This window comes from Mauremys reevesii, linkage group 1, assembly GCF_016161935.1.
Source record: "Mauremys reevesii isolate NIE-2019 linkage group 1, ASM1616193v1, whole genome shotgun sequence".
Classification (NCBI taxonomy): Eukaryota; Metazoa; Chordata; order Testudines; family Geoemydidae; genus Mauremys; species Mauremys reevesii.
The window spans coordinates 186,716,841-186,738,505 of NC_052623.1; the positions used below are offsets into that span (position 1 = coordinate 186,716,841).

The following is a 21,665-nucleotide window of genomic DNA, read 5'->3' on the forward strand; positions in this document are numbered from 1 at the left end:
TGGAACCAGCTTTTGGATCTTATGTGCTTTCAAGCCGCCTTGGTCTGAGTAGCATCAAGTTACTGTCTCAAGCACAGTCTATGTCTAGTATCCCTTCTTCAGATGTAGGGCCTTGCAGCCCTATGGTGTAAGAGCAGTGTTGGTCTCCCTTCCCCAGAGCTTTACCCACATGGACATTCCAGTTTACAGTTTAAGTCTTTGGAGACCATGTGACAGTTAAAGCAATGAGCATGTGGACTTTGCACTGGATATTGTTAATTATTTATATATATATATATAAGCACAAGAGGTTGGAAAAATAACAGCCATCTGACCACAACCTCCTTCCGTCAGTGTCCTCAACACTTGAGAGCCTTTTGGGTTTTGATCAGTGTCCTTTAGGATTCTCAGGATCCTCCTGATTAGTTTTCTTTTCCTGGCGATGGTCTCTCTCTTCCTACAGAGCATGTCTCCTTTTAGAAGCAATTTCTAAAACCTTGTCTCTTCCTGACCTTCACCAGGTGACTTTCCATTCTCCAATCCTCTGTAGGTTGCTGAGCATAAAGGGTTGTGAACAGTTAATGTTTCTGCTGGTAACCTCCATCATCCTGCCACAGTAAGGTAATTCAAACATTGGAGCTATTAGTGGCCCTCTCTTTCAGGTCAGATTTTGTCTTTTTTTGCCCCAAAAATGATGATCTAATCCACACTGAAGGTTATAGTCAGAAATGGAGTTAATAAAATCAAATGGACTTCATAAATTTACAAACTGTCACACCACCCATTATACGTACCCGTGTTACAAAACAATGTCTAAAATCATGACATGACTAAAAAGTACATCAATGGAAGTGAATCTTCAGTTTATTTACTTCGTCAATCTTCATTGTATCTTGTGAATATGTGAAAGTTAACTACCACACAAAGAATCTACTCTTTCCAGAAATTGCTAGTGCACTCTCTCTCTAGATTAACTGTTGATCTCTTGTGGCAGCCACAAAGAGAAGAGAAGCACAATATCACTGGAGCTGGGAGAATGTTTTTCTTTTTGATAGTTTCTGCTAATCTTCTCAGAACTTTTTACTCTGATATGAAATTCATCATCATATATAGTACTGATTTATCCATTTCTGTTTTTATGGCTCCTGTGATCTTCACCTATCCTTCCTCTATATCTCCTTGTTGGTGAAGAGACCTTTTAAAAACAAAAAGCCCATTTTAGTGTTCTATAATTTTCTGGATTACCCCAGTATTAGCCCTTGACTACTGAGCTTGTTGCTTTGCAGAGATATTTTCTATATGTTAAAAATTTACATATGAGTATACTGTATTCCTTCCTGTTGCTATTTCAGTCTCTCTCATCCCTCCTCCATCTATCACACACACACACACACACACACACACACTCCAGTGACGTGTTGGTGGCAAAATACAAATTTTCAGCTTCTATAAAACCTAGTGCTGTCCTGTGTCAACAGTGTTGCTATCAGTTCCTTGTCTTTGGTAGTATTCTATTTCAATCCTAGGAATTGCTCTTTAAAAATCTCATTAAAGTCTGAACAAACAGTATGAAATGAAAAATCTTGGCCCAGGGCACACAGAGTGTAGACAGTGCTGTGATACAGTGCTGGCTAGGTTGTGTAATATTACACACCCAGCAGTGAATCAGTGTGTGAGATACAGAATCTAGAAAAGTGGAACAAATAAGGTCAAGAAAATTGTCCCTCCTTCTGGTATTTAAGTATTAAATATAATTCACAGCTTCCAACATGCCTTAGGTGTGCATAGAATTTTCTTTTTTCCCCAGATATTGAGCAGCCATAATTCAAAATTGGTAATAACTCTTCATAGACACATTAGCATTTAATTTACAGATCTCCACAAGAATAAAGTTAAAACATACAAAAGTGAGAATATTAAAGAAAACAAGCTCAAACAAATACATAGGCACATTCACCTGCTTTGTAGAAAACCAGGGCGTTTTGAGAATCTCAGTGGGGCCTAAATGTTGGACTTTGGTACTAACTATCACTTTAGGATTCTAAGTCCTTTTGTGGATCTAGTCCTAATGAATTATTGTCCAAGAGACCTTTTGACTGCAGGGCTTTGTCTGGCTTACTCTTATTCAATGTTTATAAGAGATTAAGAACACTTACTTTTTGTTCCAGAAGTTCACAACCTTGGTCTTGTGGATCTTGGTCTTGGAATCCCTAGCTGCTTTTGAATGACCAGATAACAGTAGTGTTCAGGCTTGTTTATTTTTTCTATCTATATTTGGCTGGAAGGGTGTGTCTTTTTTTCTTTTGGATGCAAACCTCATTACAGGTATCCATGCCTCTGTCACCATCATTTAGAATCTACCCTCCTATCTTAGCCACACACACACCGTGCAGACCTCCAGGGAAAGTAATTTCATTTAATAGAAACTGCCCTTGAATTAAAGCCGCAAAGGGAGGTAATTAACGATAATGAAATCCATGGCTTCTAAACAAAGATACAAAATAACTTGTTTTTGTATATTCTGGGCTGCCAGGTTTGATGTTTGTGGTGTTAGAACTGGTCCTGCCTGTATCAAAATCGAACTAAAGCGTGACTACTGAGATCTCTTAAAATAACAAAGGGATTGTTGGGAAGGTTTCACTTTTTGAGCTGTAGACATTGACAATTAATAGTAATTGGTTGGTGGGCAGTACAGAGAAAGTAATTACCCTAATGAATTGTCCACACATTGATTTAATTGCTTTAGCCATTTTTCCAGGGAAGCAGGAATTGAGTGGTATAGTTTGTTTGATCATTAAAGGTAATCTGCAAACTTTTATTTTAAAATCCCTTTCTTGCTTTTAGACAGATATAAAGAAAGTCTGAAAGGGTTCTCATTTGTGGGTTTTTAAAGTTTGTTTCTTCATGATTGTTTATCATAGAAATATGTGGCTTGTCAAGTCTGACTTTCCTTGGTGGTTCTTCGAGTGATGGGCCCTATATGTATTCCACTGGAGGAGCTCATGGTCTCCAGGCATCTGAGACCAGACTTTGTTACCAGTGTGTCTGTCGATCCACTTCTGTGCTCATCATCATCTTGTGCTCTGAACTGAGGGTATAACATATGGTGCAGACCAACTGCCTACCCAGTTCCTTTCTACTGCCTGTGGTCTGAGATGATGTAATGAAATGGGAATTTTTTTGTAAAATATTTTTGTCTGGTTTGTACCTCAATTTTCCATGTGTGCTGCGTTGTTGTGTAGTGGGTGAAAAGGCACTGTTTGCTCTTGGGGCAGGCTAAGACTCAGGTGTGAATGGTGCCTACCTGTTTGGGGCCTTAGGTCCTACATCAATGGAGCGCTTGAGAATACAATGACAGATCCAGTTGCCTGGACATGGACACCTAGCAAAAAATGATCAAGAGAGAGATGGACTGCTCCATCTCTCAGCAGGGGGCAGAGCAGCATCTCCCCAGCTTGGAAGCAAAGAATGGGTGAGATAAGTGTTGGCTGCTGGAGGAGTCCAGGAGCACACTTGGTAGTCTGAGAAAGGAGATCAGATGGATGGGGAGACAGAGCTTGAACAATGGGGTTCACTACAGCTTGGCTCAGCTATGGCTATCCAGAATGGACTATGTTTTAACCTTCATTTTACTGTGCTAATGAAGGGCTTCCTATGCTGTGTTCCAGTCAACTAATAAACCCTACTGTTCGACAGTGCTGGCTGAATATCACTGCAGATGCTTGCGGAGGTGCATTGCTCCCATATATTGTACAAGTCTCCCTCAGGGGTCTATCTCAGTGGGGCTCACTCTGCAGAGCTCACAGTGTGAAGCAGGAGTGATGGAGACTGAGAGGTCCAGTCTAAGGAAGCAGTATGGCTTACCCTGGAGGAAAAGTGGGACCCCTATGTGTCCCTGGAGGGAGGGGTCCTCCCAGAGACTGTTCCACAGCTGGGGCTGTAGCAACAATCCTGTGTGGATCCATGACAGATGGAAGTTCCACAGTGTCCACAGCCTTACCTAGCATTCTGTTAGTGTAAATAGTTCTTCTGTCCTTATGAGTTTGATTTTAGTGATAGCGTTAGTGAGATTTTAGTGGGAGTTGTTACCTTTTATATATAAAATTGACTAATGGTCCAGTCCTAGCTGGTAACAATAAAATCATGAAATAGGAGTAATCAAGCTTCATTGCTTTTACTAATTAATAAAGTTGACTTTAATTTTTAAGAATTTCACATAAGGAGAGAGAGATGATACCCATTCCTCATGGAACCAAAGCTTGCAGCTGATGACACAAATGATAGTCTGGTCCCAGTACTGTCTGGTTCAGTCAATAACTTAAACTTTCATTCTTTTATAAACAGAGTTGACAATCTATAACTTTCCTTTTTAAACATATGACAATTAACATATGCCCTTTTGTCTGGTATGTGTTGCAAATTTCCAAGCACGCATTGCAGTATCCAAACTTTTCATCCTAATGCAGTTAATACATCTTGTGGTTAGAACACTTGTTCTGATAATCAGGATATTATACTAAACATTAAGCAGCTAATCTTTCTATTCTCATTACCTACATTTTTCCACTCTTAATAAAGGTTATACAACTTAACATTATTAGTACATACTGTTCAGGAAGCTCTGAAGGAGATGGATCTGGGTCTGAACATTCCCAATAATAACATTCCCCACAGTAAACAGAAGAGCAAAGTATTTCACTTAAGAAGGAAAAATCATATGTTCATATGTTCTTAAAGTGGGGAGTAACTGGCTAGGTGGCAGTACTGCTAAAAAGGGTCTTGGGATTATAGTGAATCACAAATTGAATACAAGTCAACAATGTGATGCAGTTGTGAAAAAGGCTAGTAACATTTTGGGTATATTAACAGGAATGTTGTATGTATGACACAGGAGGTAATTGTCCCATTCTACTCATCACTGGTGAGTCCTAAGCAGGAGCACTGTGCCCAATTCTGGGTGCCCCACTTCATGAAAGATATAAACAAATTGTATATAGTCTAGAGGAGAGCAACAAAAATTATAAACGGTTTAGAAAACCCTATCTGTGGAAGGGTTAAAAAATAAAGCAAAACTGAGCATGTGTAGTATTGAGAAAAGAAGGCTGAGGTGGGGACCATATCGTCTTCAAATATGTTAAGGGTTGTTAGAAAGAGGATGGTGATCAATTGTTCTCCATGATCACTGAAGGTAGGATAAGAAGTAATCAGCTTAATCTGCAGCGTGGGAGATTTAGGTTAGATATTGGGAAAAAAACTGTTTAACTATAAATGTAGTTAAGCTCTGGAATAGGCTTCCAAGGGAGGTTATGGAATCCCATCATTGAGATTTTTAAGAACTTGTTGGACAAATGTCTGTCAGGGATGGTCTAGGTTTACTTGGTTCTGCCCCAGAACAGGGGTCTGTATTTGATGACTTCTCAAGGTCCCTTCCAGCTCTGCCTTTCTAGATTCTGAATCCTGAATAAAACAGGAGTACTTGTGGCACCTTAAAGACTAACAAATTTATTTAAGCATGAGCTTTCGTGAGCTACAGCTCACTTCTTCGGATGCATAGAATGGAACACACAGACAGGGGATATTTATACATACAGAGAACATGAAAAGGTGGAAGTATGCATACCAACAGGCAGAGTCTAATCAATTGAGATGAGCTATCCTTAGCAGGAGGAAAAAAACTTTTTGAAGTGATAATTAAGATGGCCCATAGAAGGTGTGAGGAGAACTTAACATAGGGAAATAGATTCAATTGGTGTAATGACCCAACCATTACCAGTCTTTGTTTAGGCCACAGTTAATAGTATCTAGTTTGTATATTAATTCAAGTTCGGCAGTTTCTCTTTGGAGTCTGTTTTTGAAGTTTTTTTGTTGCAAAATTGCCCCCTTCAAGTCTGTCACTGAGTGGTTAGAGAGGTTGAAGTGTTCTCCCACTGGTTTTTGAATGTTATGATTCCTGATGTCAGATTTGTGTCCATTTATTCTTTTGCGTAGAGACTGTCCGGTTTGGCCAATGTACATGGCAGAGGGGCATTGCTGGCACATGGCATATATCACGTTGGTAGATGTGCAGGTGTATGAGCCCCTGATGGCGTGTCTGATGTGATTAGGTCCTATGATGGTGTCACTTGAATGGATATGTGGACAGAGCTGGCATCGGGCTTTGTTGCAAGGATAGGTTCCTGGGTTAGTGTTTATGTTGTATGGTGTGCGGTTGCTGGTGAGTATTTGCTTCAGGTTGGGAGGTTGTCTATAAGCGAGGACTGGCTTGTCTCCCAAGATCTGTGAGAGTGAGGGATCATCTCTAAGGATAGGTTGTAAATCTTTGATGATGCGCTGGAGAGGTTTTAGTTGGGGGCTGTAGGTGATGGCTAGTGGTGTTCTGTTATTTTCTTTTTTAGGCCTGTCCTGTAGATTGACAGAGCCAGAAGAGTACCCAGAAGCCACCTACTACAGGACAGGCCTAAAAAAGAAAATAACAGAATGCCACTAGCCATCAGCCCCCAACTAAAACCATAAGCTACATGTGAGAAGACCATGCATTTTGCTTTATTTTATTCAGCACAAAGCACACTGTCAGTGCACAATAAGTGCCTAGCAATGATACCAGATCTGAGCTCACTACATGGGTAAGCTTCAGAGTTTTTATTATTTTTTAAAATTCATCACACAGTATGGATGTGAAAGCAATGCAGTTATATTTTCTTTTGTGCCTCTTTAATATTTTCATGATCAAATAAAACACAGGTGTGTACATAACTTCTATTTGTGACCAGGTATTAGTTATTAATAGGAACTTCACTTAAAAAAAAATCTAGATGAAAAATCATGCAAAATGATGCAAAATCAATTTTTGAAAGCTTTTGGCTTTTAATTATGTTTTAAAACTAAGGCATTTGGGGTATAATTGGTGAGAAGAAAATGGAATTGATTTTTGTAATTACTTAGATATATTGTTGAAATGAGTTGACGTGCCCCATTAGGCACATCTTCAGTGACTGCTCAGGTATGCTGCTTCATTCCAGAGTCTGGACATGACACACAGGAAAGAGTGTTGTGTGATATAGAATAATATACAGCAACTGGATCAAGCTTCAGGGAATTGTTCATTCTCACTTTTCAGCAGCATTGATCAAGATGCAGAATTAAAATATAAAAGTTAACATCTTTAAAAAATGACAGCAAAAAACAAGTGGCAGTTTGAGTGTAATGAGTTTAACCCCAAAAATATTGTCCTTGATTATTTCACAGTTAACTATTATATCCAGTATGTTGTCATTATGATCCCCCATATAAATAATGCCAGTAGAGACTGCAGACCCCTCTGTTAAGATGCTCTCCAAAATCTTACAGATGGTCCTGAGCACCGCACCAGGGCAAACCTATCTGTATCGAGCAATGCTGGGGAAGTGGGCTGGTAGGGGGAAATAGGCATTCCTTTTATTCTCTGAAATGATTTTGCCTTTGGAATTTGATCATTCAAAATGTAATAATTTTAAGTGACTCCCCACTTTCATATATTAAAACAACAATTCAGCAATGTCTGTATTCAGGTAATGTTTATGTGTGGGTGCTAATTGTGACATTAGTCTCCTCTTGTATGCAGGGATATTGTATCTAACTTTTTAAAGTATTCAATAGTTGACAAGTTTTTGTAACGAGACTCCTGAACATTGGTAAAATGATTCATAATTTTAATTAAAAAGGTATTTTGTGGGCGGTGGGGGAAGAGTAAAAAGCTTTAATGTTATACTATATTAAAAACACAATATCACTAGGCTGGACTATCATCCAGTGTCCAGTACTTTCCAGATGTGCACAGGATATTGTGAAAATTACAGCACCTGGTTTTCTGCTCCAGTTAAGCAGATATGTGCATCCAGCATTGCATATACTTAACCAGATGTGTACGGCAATACTCTGATTTGCACATGGGTAAACAGATGTGCATTTAGTCATTTGCTAAATGGAAGCTGAAACTCAGATTCATAATTTAGTAGAAAATATTCTGTTCCAGTCGTCTTTGTTCAACTCCCATTAAAAGGAAGGGAAAAAAATTCTATACCACAATGTTGGAGAATACACATTACCCTCTGTGTTGTTCTAATACCTTCTTTTTCAGCAGGCCTGTGTATACACTGAAAACTTTGAGGCATCAATATTCAAATTAAATTGAGGTTTCAAATGTTAAAACAACACACACTATTGCTTGCAGGCTGAAGTTCAGTGGCAACATGGAAGATATTTAATATCCTGTCCTTTTTATATTATCAACTAAATTGTTCCTTATTTTGCAGTGTTACTTAGCATGGATTCTATTCTGTAAGCCTTTGTCAAGATGTTCTTAAAGTAGTCATTAGCTCTAGTGTTCTAAATAGTATCTTATCTCCCACTCAGGACAAAACATTGTTTCAATTGCTCACGTAGAGCCAAGAGATTGCCTTCTATTCATACAGGCAGTCGGGTTTATTAGTGGTTCAATGTCCACAGGTTTAAAAATAATGAGAAAGATAAAAGGAATGAAGCTGTTGTCTCTGCTAAGACAGGCTGTTACCGTTTTTCCTTTTAATTTATTTTGTTTAAAATATATTGTTCATATTGAATATATGTTTTAAAATGCTACTTTTAAGAAGATTTGCTAAGAGCTGGAGCTGATGAGGCTGAACAATATAAAAAGACTGTTGCAGATGGCATTCACTGCAGAGGGAGGAGTTATTGTATGAACAATGGTGAAAGGAGAAAGAAGAAATGACTGAGACAAGTGAAGGGAAATGGGAGGAGCTGTGAGTAGGCTGGAGATACTCTATGGAGAGTTCTAAAAACAAGGCCAATTTTGGACTGGGTTATGAAATAAATGGGTAGCCATTGGGGTTTAAAGATGGGAATGACATGGTTGTATACTGCATTTGTGAGGTGATGAACAATAGTATTCTGGACAGATGGTACTTGGGAACAATATAGAAACATAATTGCAGTAGACAAGGAAGGAAAGTATGAATCAGAGTAGAGTCAAAGCAGCAGCTAGCATAAATAAAATTGCAGAATTGGTAACAGGCAAGCATGGGCTGGGGGTATAATAGGCCGGAGAGGCTAAGCCTGAAATGGTGCAGCGGTTGCCATACGCCTGGGCCATGGTGCCTGGCCTGTGCTCCGCCAGTTCCTCTCCCTGCGCCGCCCTTTCCCCAAGGCCCCCACTGTTTGCCTCTGCCTAGTGTGTCACTCCTTACTCCCGTCTCCCTGGAAGCCAGCGGGGGCTCAGCTCCATATGGAAGCCTGGAGCGCAGGACAGCCAGTGGCCCGGAGTTTAGGACTTGAGCCGGTCAGGGGGGCAGGGGGTGTCAAGCAAGTGCTTGGGCTCGTGCTTGGGTTGGCCGGAGGGTCAGAGGGGTTGGCTAGGGCTCCTCCAGCTGCAGTGGTGCGGAGGCTCAGGGCTCCAGTAGTTGAGGAGTGGAAGGGGCAGGGTAGGGGCAGGGCTGGGCACTAGCCTCCCCGAAGGGGGGGTTTCACCTGCTGCCCATGCAGGCATATTTTCAAATATAAGAGATGTGGGAGGAGAAGATGAGTTTATAGTCAAGGAGGATTCCAAGGTTATGGATAGTAGAGACAGGAAAGTCATTGAGATGGATGGGAAATAGAAGAATTGAACTTGTATTGGCCACAGCCTTCATTAACAAATTTGTTGAACCAACTGTCCAGTCTAGGATGGCACTTTCCATTTGCATTTGAGGATGCTCTTCTTGTCCAGGAGAAGCATTCTATTGTCAAGGCAGTAAAGAAGAAGTAACAGCTTTACATATGATTTACTCTACCTCAGACTCTAATTCAGACAAAATATGGGAAAACTTTGCTTCACTGAATTCAAAAGTGTCTTGTTGACTAAATCTAACAGTGCCTAACTAAACTGATAAGTCTGTACTGACCACCTGCTACTTTAAATTGTTGCTTGCACAATGACAATCTTTTAAATTTTATGAATATCATATAATCCAGCCAAAACTATGGTAGAATTAAAAAACCAAAGCAAAACAAGGAAGACATGCTCTTTAATTGAGAACAAATAGCAGCTGCTACCTTACATTGTTGAATTAATTGATTAATGGCTAATTACTGTGCTGCTTGTTTGCTAGTTTTTTAGACTCTTTAATCTCAAATCTCCTTCATATTGTTTATGGAATTTTCAGCCTATTTTTTTTCAACACCAAAGATGACCTAAAAAGTACTAGGCCATGCCAACACACAAGTGGAGAGTTTTTTCTTCAAGTGTGTAATGACTTCACATATCCCCTAAAGTAGGTAAAGGAATCCTGGTCTGTGATCTAATTTAGGTGTTGGTAATATCACTCACAACATCATGGAAACAGAAATGTTCATCTTAGGTTTTGACAGATAAATAAAGGAGAAAATTTTCAGGTATAAAAAAAAATCTGCATTTGCTTTTGTGTGTGTGTGTGTGTGTGTGTGTGTGTGTGTGTGTGTGTGTGTGTGTGAGAGAGAGAGAGAGAGAGAGAGAGGGTAATCTCCGTGGTGTCCCCTTATGGCTTCAGGATGGCCCTGCAAGCAGCCCTCTGCCTCAATTTCCCTCTTCCAGTGTTACCTTTTCCCAGGGCCAATTGCCTGCCTCCATTCTCCACCAAATGTAATAAGGTGAACCCTGCCTGGTATACTGTCCTGCATCAGGTTGTGTCACAACAGGTGTTCCTGCCTTAGTTTCCCCTTTCTTCTAAAGACTCCAGTAACTCCATGCAAGCTTTAAAGCTTTTTTTGCAGGGTGGTTCATTACAAAAGTCCTACTCATAGACTTAAGGTCAGAAGGGACCATTATTGTCATCTAGTCTGACCTCCTGCACAATGCAAGCCACAGAATCTCACCCACCCACTCCTGTAACAAACCCCTAACCTATGTCTGAGTTATTGAAGTCCTCAGATTGTGGCTTTAAAGACCTCAAGGTGGAGAGAATCCTCCAACAAGTGACCCGTGCCCCCCGTTGCAGAGGAAAGTGAAAAACCTCCACTTCCAATTTTCCCTGGAGGAAAATTCCTTCCCGACCCCAAATATGGCGATCAGTTAAACCCTGAGCATGTGGGCAAGACTCACCAGCCAGCACCCAGGAAAGAATTCTCTATAGTAACTCAGATCCCACCCCTTCTAACATCCCATCACAGACCATTGGGCATATTTACCTGCTAATAATCAAAGACCAATTAATTGCCAAAATTAGGCTATCCCATCATACCATCCCCTCCATAAACTTAGCAAGCTCAGTCTTGAAGCCAGATGGGTCTTTTGCCCCCAATGCCCTTGGAAGGCTGTTCCAGAACTTCACTCCTCTAATGGTTAGAAACCTTTGTCTAATTTCAAATCTAAACTTCTTGATGACCAGTTTATATCCATTTGTTCTTGTGACCACACTGGTACTGAGCTTAAATAATTCTTCTCCCTCCCTGGTACTTATCCCTCTGATATATTTATAGAGAGCAATCATATCTTCCCTCAGCCTTCTTTTGGTTAGGCTAAACAAGCCAAGCTCTTTGAGTCTCCTTTCATAAGACAGGTTTTCCATTCCTCGGATCATCCTAGTAGCCCTTCGCTGTACCTGCTCCAGTTTGAAATCATCCTTCTTAAACATGGGAGACCAGAACTGCACACAGTATTCCAGATGAGGTCTCACCAGTGCCTTGTATAACGGTACTAACACCTCCTTATCTCTACTGAAAATACCTCATTTGATGCATACTAAAACCAAATTAGCTTTTTTAACGGCCATATCACATTGGCGGCTCATAGTCATCCTGTGATCAATACTACAAGGCCCTTCTCCTTCTCTGTCACTTCCAACTGATGTGTCCCCAATTTATAACCAAAATTCTTGTTATTAATCACTAAATGCGTGACCTTGCACTTTTCACTATTAAATTTCATCCTATTACTATTACTCCAGTTTACCAGGTCATCCAGATCATCCTGTATGATATCCCGGTCCTTCTCTGTGTTAGCAATACCTCTCAGCTTTGTGTTATCCGCAAACTTTATTAGCACATTCCCACTTTTTGTGCCAAGGTCAGTTATAAAAAGATTAAATAAGATTGGTCCCCAAACCCATCCCTGAGGAACTCCACTAGTAACCTCCTTTCAGCCTGATAGTTCACCTTTCAGTACAGGGCTGCCCGGGAGGGGGTGGTGGTGAAGTGGGGCAATTTGCCCCAGGCCCCCACGAGAATAAAATATTCTGTAGTATTGCAACAAGTTTTAAATGGAAGGGGTCCCCAAAATTGCTTTGTCCCAGGCCCAATGAATCCTCTGGGCAGCCCTGTTTCAGTATGACCCGTTGTAGTCTCCCTTTTAACCAGTTCCTGTACTCCTGTAATCCAGAATTCCCCAGTACTGTCTGAACAGTACATTCAGTCTTTCAGGTCCCAGAAGTGAATCAACACACCCGGTACAGCTCTGGCATCTATGCTCTGGGTGTCCAGTACAGCTCTGCAGTCTCACCACTCCTCCCCACAGCCACTTTATCTGTGGTGCTTCTCAGCACTTTCCTATGTATGGTTCCAGTTCTTTCCTGGAGATATCAGACATGAACCCTCCATCATTCCCCAGCCTTCTGTGCAACTCTGTATACATCTACACTGCAAGAAAAGACCCAGAGCATAGCTGTGGCTCACCTTGGTCAGCTGACTCTGCCTATGGGGCTACACAAATGCCCTGTAGACATTTGGGCTGAGACTGAAGCCAAAGGTCTGAGGCTACCGTGGGTATGGCTTTCAATTCACAGCAATGTAAGCTGTGGGACCTAAATTACTATCCTTCATTGTACAAGACAGAGCTACCCCCTTCAAAAGAATCTAGTAATATGGACTTGTAATGTCAAACTTTCACACTGTTTTCACTCTATATTTCAGTAACATTTAATCTCTCCAATCAGTGCTGTAGACTAATAGCTTGTTGTACAGCATAATGTCAGAAATGTCAAACATAAAGCGGCGGGAGGGAGATCATGAGAGTGGGATAAAACCTCTTTTGTGGCCGATACTTCCACAGGCTGTGCATTTTCTTCACCAGAGTCTTGGGATTTAGTCATTAACCAACTCTGAGTAAAAGGGCAAGTTGGTTCCACTTTCAGTGCTACGCTGACTAGTGCCTCCAACAGCACTGTAGACCTAAAGAATATATTCTGCAGAACAGTAAAATTTTCAAGCAGGAACTCTTCATTGTATCAGATGTTAAGACCAAATACCTAAGCCTTTGGAAAACAAATAAATAAATAAAATATTTGCAGCAGCTGTTTTTCCTGGACCAAGTGGTTTGAAGAACAGTGAAAAATCTGATTGTGAATTTAAAAATAAAGTAGTGAGAGGAGGTAGTCTAGCCTACAGTATTGATGCTATTTTAGGAGAAGAAATATTGTTTTAGTTAGAGCCAATGGACATAAATTACCTGCCTGACTTTCTCATATATGATTGTGATAATTTGAGGAATCAGTCTGTATATAACTTACGAGTTCTGGTTGAGGTTATGAAGTTCTTATCTGAAATTGTTGTATCAGAACGCTTCTGTGTGGAATCCACCATTTGCTGAGACGAGCTGAACTATATTCCTCCCAGATGAAGAACAATGGAAAGTTATTAACTTTAATGACCATGCTATGGATCTAACAATAGATATGCTACAGGGGTTGCCTGAGTGAGGAAACCAGTTTGACCAAGTTTCTGCACAGGGGACTGATGAAGTGGGGAATGGAAAATTTCCAAACAAAACAAAGGAACAGAGTGGCAAAGTAGGGATTGAAAAAGGATTCACAGGGGGAAACAAGAAGGTAGAGCTGGTCCAAAATTTTCAGGTAAAACAGAGTTTCATCAAATAATGCTGATGCATAAAATCTGAAATATTTTGTGGAAACAGGTATTGGGGTTTTCCAAAGGATTTTTTGGTATGGATTTCTGGTTCACGAGGAAAAAAAAATTCTTTCCAATGTGGAATTAAACCAAATTTTGAAAAAGCAAAATATTCGATGAATTGGAAAACCCATGTTTCAGCCAGCTCTACAGAGGTGAAAGCTATTGGAGGGGCAGGAGGTGCAAAGAGATAAGCAAGCCTTTGTAGCAAGGGATGGAGGGTCCATATTATCTACAAAACCAATCAAAGTCAGAGTAAGATGGCTGAGCTGGAAAGGCTCTGTGATTCTTAAGAGAAGTCATGGGGAAGGAGCCTGGAGTCCCCAGAGGACTTTGCCGTAAGTCCAAAGAACTCGCCAGCATGATGAGGAAACTGAGGCATGTATATGTTTATTATTTTTATAGAGCTGTATATTTCTTGCTAAGTAAAGAGTAATGGTGTTTTAGAATCCTGTGCAAAGTCTAGCATTGTGTCTGCTGATTTTAACTGCCTATACCTCTGAAGAGGTAAACTCTATACCAGAAGGCGCTCACTTTCACTGGCATTCTGGGATACCTGCAAGAGCTGCTGGGGAAGCTTGGATGAGATGACGTTAGTTTCAGGGCTTGGCCTGTTGGAGCCACAGGGCTTCACTTCCAAGAAGAGTATCAGCCATGGAATGCATGCTAGAGATGCAAAGCTAGAAACAGTGACTAAACTCTGTCCAGCCCCCTATCAAGCTAAGGGCAAATGGGATTCAGCATTTGTGACCCCACACAGCAGGTTGGTGACTGTCAAGCAGGGGAAGCTTGACCAGATCTGTGATGATGATAAACCACAAAATTCTCACAAGTGACTCAATAGTATATACACTATCTAAAATGATTGCATGCCAAATATTCTAATACAATTGCATAACTCCCCTTAAACAGAGAGGTAATGGAAAGTCTGCAGCAATGATTTAACAATACTTTAGTTCTTCGCTGTGATCCTTCTATCTCTGCCATTAATATTTGTTTTGTTTCTCTCCTTCATGCTACAGCAATAATGATGAGGATGCAACCCCAGATGCTCATTTCTTGTGTTATAGCTTCAGGCTTGGAATGTTTGATTTGACCTCATGATTGTGGGCCTCATTTCCCAGGCCTATGTATATTAGAGTCCCAAGAATGAATCACAAAAAACTGAGTTTTCTTAAACTTTTAGGGGAATGCCTTTCAGTTCAAAATCTTCATCCCATACTTATCCATAGCTCCAGCTTCTTCATTAAGAATGCTAGTGTTGTGCTTCCACTGCTTGTAAGCTCAACCGGCATACTGTCCACAGCTACTGCTGTGTTTTACTTTTCACTTTTTGTAGTGATATGTACATAATATGCAGAGTGGAAAGGAGTGTGATGGGGAAGCAGTGCAGCAGTAATAGAAGAAGATACAGAACACAGTACTAGGAGATATTTGTTGTTTGATACCGTTTTGTTTTTGTTTGGAGTGACAGATAAACATAGGGAGGAGACAAAGGGAAAAAATGTTCCTCTTATGGTCTATCACACACACAAACAGGAAGACAATGGCAGAAACATATTATATGACTAGGGATAAGGGCCTTGTGATTTTTAATGTTCTCTGGGCCTAGAAATATTCGTGGCAGCCTTGTAATTAGCTACTTAGTTACCAGGTAGGCTAGAAAGTCTGATTACCTGTTTTTTTTCTGCTTCTTGGTGATGCCTACAAAGGATGAGTATTGAAATATTAATTCATGTTTCTTGGTTCTATTTAGAGCTCTCCAAAAGAAAGCTAGATCTGCTGTGTCACACGGGTTTTAAATCTGTGGAAGTTGCTCTGAAATTTCAGAGCTTCTCTTTAAGCCTTCTGGAATGTCATGACACAAAGTGATATATACATAGCAAACATCTTTCCAGAAGCTCCACAAATGTATTGGTACAAACTTATTTTGAGGCTAAACAACTCAAAATTTTTGTCCTTAGAATGAATTGCAAAACAACAAACCCATTTATAAAGGCTTAGAAGATTGAAGAATATGAAGGTGTTGTGATTTTGCAGCTTCTAAAAGCAAATCTACTTCATATTAAAAGTGGTAGTTGATGAAGGGGTAACTATTACTTGAAGTATTTCTGGATCACTGGAAAAAGTATCATTAATTGTACATGGTGGAAGGATCTCATTTTAAATGTTGCAGCAAATTTGCCTGTTGGGCCACAGGGTAGTAACCTGAAACCTATTCAAGAGTAGCATAGAAACTTGTTTAATCATTTTTCTATTACCACCTACCATTCTGTTCATGCTATACAAAGAATGGCCCTGATTCAGCAAGGTACTAGAGTGTATGCCTAACTGTAAGAACATGAGTAGTTTCCCTGACTTCAGTGGGATTACTTGTACTCACTGCTTAAAGTTAGGCACACACTTAAATGCCTGAATGATTCAGAGCCAGTAATACTGGCATTAGTTGCTTTTATGAAGATGTCAAGAAGACGTCAACATTTCCTGGATGTTGAGTGTGTTCCTCCATTCGCCAGAACAATAACTGTAGTCTGTTCCTTTTTTGGATACATGGGTTCAACAACGTCTTTTTGGACGTTCATGTGCTTATAGCACCTTCCTGAACAACATACATATACAAAAGAAAAAGAGTAGGTATCTTAATCTGTTTTGCGTAATCTGTTTTGCCATAATAACTTTCTCAATTGTAATCCCAGTTTTCTCTTCGGTGTACTTAGAAGTAACACCCGGTTGTACAGGATACTATTTCAAGAAAGTCTTGGGAGGAGAGTAATTGATTTATTTGTATATTTACTTCATTTAAAAAAAATCAAGTTAATGAGGTTGGAATACTTTCTCAAATAGGCCTAAGCATGGCAAAAACTAAGGCTAGACAAAAGAGATTTCTGTTTTGTGCCATTAAAAAAGTGGAAATAAGGATCTTTTTCCCTTTGACTTCAGTGGGTGATGGGATTGCTCATTATCTCTGAAAATCAGACCATTTTGGGGGGTAGGGTGGGGGGATCTTAAATATAGATAAAATAACCTAATTTAATGGAGCAAAATAAAATATGCTCAAGTCAAAATTTTCTAACTCTCTGTAATATGACATCCTGTATATGCTACACTATTTTACATGAAATATACTATTTAATAGAACAAAAGCAAACGCTTGTAGTCCTCAAATACACAAAAGACCTCACATTACCTCACTGCAGCCTCCTCAGCCACCTTCTAGACATATCTTATGCTTCTTCCATTTCCTCCAATTGTTGCTTTAATCGTATATATCTTATTTTATTTTGAAGTAAAATGTTGGTGGTTTAATATGATGAGCTCTTTTTTTCTTCCATACTCTTTAGTACTATCTACCTTAAATGAGTGCACACGGTGTCCCTTATGCTGTGTCTGCTTCTTAAGAAGAACTGGCATCAACACGATGGTAGCTCTGTCAGAAGAAGAAAAACCCAGTTGTTACCGAGGCCTGATTTACACTAAAAAGTTAGCCTGACCCAGCTATGTCACTGAGGGGTGTTTAAAAGTCACACTACTGAGAAATGTACATAAACCCGGTGTAGATAGTGTTAAGTTGATGGAAGAATTCTTCTGTCTACCTAGCTACCACCTCTTGGGGAGGTGGATTACCATGCCGATGGGAAAACCCCTCCCATTGGCATAGGTCATGTCTACACTGAAGCACTTCAGTGGCACAGCAGCACTGCAGCTGTACTGCTTTAGCATGTCTGGTGTAGACAAGCGCTGAGATCCTATCAACCTCCTTGAGGTTGGTCAAGAATGTTCACCATATACTTTTTGCTCATGAGTGTCCTCTAATCCGTGAGTTAGTCAAGTTCAGGCATGTATCCTTGATTTGACCTTAAGCAACCACCATTATACTTCAGGAAAAATGTAACATATACATGTAATATATTTGTTAAACTCCACTTTCACAATTATGAATTGTGATGTCACAACACCTGGAATGTGATACCAGCTAATGTACCCAGTAAAAGGAGAAAACTGACAGTGAAGGGTAAATCTGTGTATGCACATGCATAGACAATTTATATTGTCAGCGATCATGTTGAGAAATAAAATAAAAAAAAGAATATAATGAATATTTTAAAGGTGTTATGTTTGTTTGGTTTTTGCAGTGTAGCAGTCGTATTCTTGGTCAGAACATCTCAAGTTTTGTTGGTAGACATAACAGGCTTTCAAAGCATGGAAGAAGAAACTAATTTTCTGTTAACGTATATAATTTCAGTATTTCTGAAATTAATTCTGTGGACGTGCCATGTATTGAATGTGTTTTCTTTTTAAAAAAAGTATGGACTTGTAAGTGCTTTAGAAATACTTCAGAATCCCCTATTTGGAAGACACATCTTATACATCTAGTGTTGCTACATTTGTTGAATTAATTAAAGTTTTGAAGAGTGATTGAATTGCTTATAGATTGTTTTTAAATATATCAAACAAGAAATACAATATGTAATTTGGATGTAAAAGGAGATCCAAATAATTTCCCTCTTAAATGCAGTTTCTCTTTCAGATGTGTGGTCAAGTCCACAAGCTACCATATCTATCTAGATATTGAAAAGGACCCTTAAAAATATTGAAATATTTACATAAAACACATTTATGCATATATTTCAATACAAATAAAGCGTAAACATTATTTATTGGTATTCTATTATCAATAAACACGGTGAATAAAATGTAACATCACATTGCAATAAATAGCTAAATATTAAATATACATTTCATAACAACAAGTGAATGATAACATGCATAGGTGCCAACTCTGTGGGTGCTTCAGGGCTGGAGCACCCAGGGGTAAAAAATGGCAGGTGCTCTGCACCCACTAGCAGCACCTCTTTCAGGCCCCGTCTCTCCTCCAGCATTCCCTGCAAGCCGGTGGGCCCTGCCAATCTGTGCCTCCCCATGCCCATCACAATCAGCTGTTTCGCAGCATGCAGGAGGCTCTGACTGGAGGGGGGGGAGGAGCAAGAACATGGCATGCTTGGGGGATGGGGCAGAATGGGGTGGAAGGAGGTAGGGTGGGGACATGGGGGAAGGGATGGAGTGGGGACAGGGCCTGGTGCAGAGCCAGTTGAGCAGCCCCCAGCACATTGGAAATCAGTGCCCATGATAGCATGTCTCATTTTGGCAGTATGGCAGCTATGTTTGTAATCCTAAACCACCTCACTGAAGATCCCCAGTGTTGGGGAATCTCTGGGTGGTAGAGAAGACAGTCTCTACACAAAAGAATAAATGCACACAACTCTGACATCAGGAATCATAACATTCAAATCCAGTGGGAGAACACTTCAACCTCTCTAACCACTCAGTGACAGACTTGAAGGGGGCAATTTTGCAACAAAAAAACTTCAAAAACAGACTCCAAAGAGAGACTGCTGAACTCGAATTAATATGCAAATTAGATACAATTAACTTAGGTTTAAACAGACTGGGAATGGTTGGGTCATTACACTAATTGAATCTATTTCCCCATGTTAAGTTCTCCTCACACCTTCTATGGGTCATCTCAATTATCACTTCAAAGTTTTTTTCCCCTCCTGCTGCTGATAGCTCATCTCAATTGATTAGCCTCTTACAGTTGGTATGCGTACTTCCAGCTTTTCATGTTCTATGTATGTATAAATATCTCCTGTCTGTGTGTTCCATTCTATGCATCTGAAGAAGTGAGCTGTAGCCCACGAAAGCTCATGCTAAAATAAATTTGTTAGTCTCTAAGGTGCCACAAGTACTCCTGTTCTTTTTGTGGATACAGACTAACACGGCTGCTACTCTGAAACCTGAAGTTATTCCTGTTAAGTCTCAAATCTCAACAGTTGGCAGAGGATGTGTGACTAGGATATCCTTATACCCTGATGATCTGTGAATGCTAGAATGTCCCTGGGAAGTGGTGGTGGGGTGTTCAGATCAGTTAAGGACCTTGACCCACAAAATTACTATTAATGAAAGCAGCAGTTAATACTTAATATCAGCGGTCTCTGAGACCTCACCAGAAGATTCACTTGGTGATCTCCCTCCCCTCCCCGCGCACAAATGTAATAAAGTGACCCGGCTCAAACAATGAATAATATTTACTTTTATAAATAACTTGTCATTTAGGGGTCTGTCCTTCAGGGTAATGCATACATTGGACCTGATCCCACAAAGCATTTAAATATGTACATAACTTTAAGCATGTGAACAGTACTATTGATTTCAATGAGGTTACTCAGATGCTTAAAGTTAGACACATGCTTAAGTGCTTTGCTGGAGTAAGGGCAGAATACTCTGCAACTGGCAAGATCGATCCCTAATTCTTTTCCTGAACTTGAGTATTTTCTAATATTGCCCTATAGATGGGTCAGACTCACCCCTGCGGCGCCTCCTGCTGGTGACTCTGGGAATTAGCTCGTTCCAGCGCTGGAGCGCCCTCTGCAGGCTGGTGATCCACCTGTCCTCAGCCCCCCCCCCCCCGTGTCCCTCCCTGGACCCGGTGCCCTTTTACATGAGGGTGCTGCCCCTGGGAGTAACCCCTTTCTCTTAGGGTTTCCCCTTCCCAGGGAACCCCCACCCTCTATCCCCACCTTGCCTCAGTGTATGGCTACTGCCAGTCATTGTCTTGCCCCACATCCTGGGACAGACTGCAGTATCAGCCTATTCATCACTGGCAAGGAGGGTGTGGACCTGCTGCTTTGGCCTACCCCTGGGCTGCCTCTGCCACCCCCAGTACCTGTTAGCCTTGTGCTAGGCTGCAGCCTGGGGCTTTCTAGGCTGGAGCTCCTCAGCCTGTCCCCAGCCCTGCTCCACTCAGGTACTCAGTCTTCTTCCCTGCAGCCAGGCCCTTCTCTTTCTGAAGGCAGAGAGAGACTGTCTTGTTGCTGGCCTCCCTGGCTTTTTATAGGGGCCAGCTGTCGCTCAGTTTGGGGCGTGGCCTCACCTGCAGCCACTTCCTCAATCAACCCAGCCTTGAGAGCAGCCACTCTCAAGCCCTGCCAGGCTGCTTTTCAACCCCTCAGGGCAGGAGCAGGGGTCCACCCTGCTACATGCCCCAAAAGTGGAAGCTATTTAAAATAAAATATGGGAACACTTTCTAGCAAGTTTATAAATCCATTTCAATCTGAAATAAATATAAAATTAATCAGTAATATGCACTTTTGGTAGAGTCAATCCCGCGTGAATTTGCTTAAGATGCCATACTATGTTTAGGTCTTGCACTGGTCCTGACACTGAATTATCTTGAGCAACAGATTTTTTTTAGATTAAATAAAATAAATTTTTGAGATCAAGAGGATTAATTCCTTCCCAACCCCCGCTTAAGAATCTTTCCAAAAAGTGTCGTAGTAGAATGCAAATATTTATTTCTTGATGTGGATATCCTGCCGGCCAGTCACAACTCAGATACCATATATAAAAAACAAACACCCTGGTCAGAAAACAGTGGCTCACTTAATCTCTTTGTGCCTCAGTTTCCAATCTTTAAAACTGGGATAATAATCCTTCCTTGTTTCACATATATATTGGAAGGAAAATTGGTTTAATGTATGTGCAACGCTCAGATAACATAATGAGGGCTACAGAAAACATGCAGTAAATAAAGAAAAGAAATGTAACAGGGATCAGCAACTTTTGGCATGTGGCCCATCAGGGAAATCCGCTGGTGGGCCAGGATGGTTTGTTTACCTGCTGCATCTGCAGGTTCAGCTGATCGCAGCTCCCCACTGGCTGCGGTTCACTGTGCCAGGCCAATGGGGGCTGCGGGAAGCGGCATGGGCTGAGGGTTGTGCTGCCGCTTCCCACAGCCCTCA

At 40.7% G+C, this 21,665-nt stretch overlaps 1 protein-coding gene and 1 long non-coding RNA gene across 6 annotated transcripts in view; one reads left to right on the top strand and one right to left on the bottom strand.

Moving 5' to 3' along the window:
- CADM2 (cell adhesion molecule 2) overlaps positions 1–21,665 on the top strand; it is a 1,013,511-nt gene that overhangs the window by 318,893 nt on the left and 672,953 nt on the right. The gene's annotated exons all lie outside the window — the stretch shown is intronic.
- Positions 970–20,636, bottom strand: LOC120369808. Its single transcript, XR_005583447.1, has 3 exons — positions 20,591–20,636; positions 17,218–17,293; positions 970–1,174 (listed from the first exon to the last, which is right to left on the bottom strand). It is a non-coding gene; the product is annotated as an uncharacterized LOC120369808 (long non-coding RNA).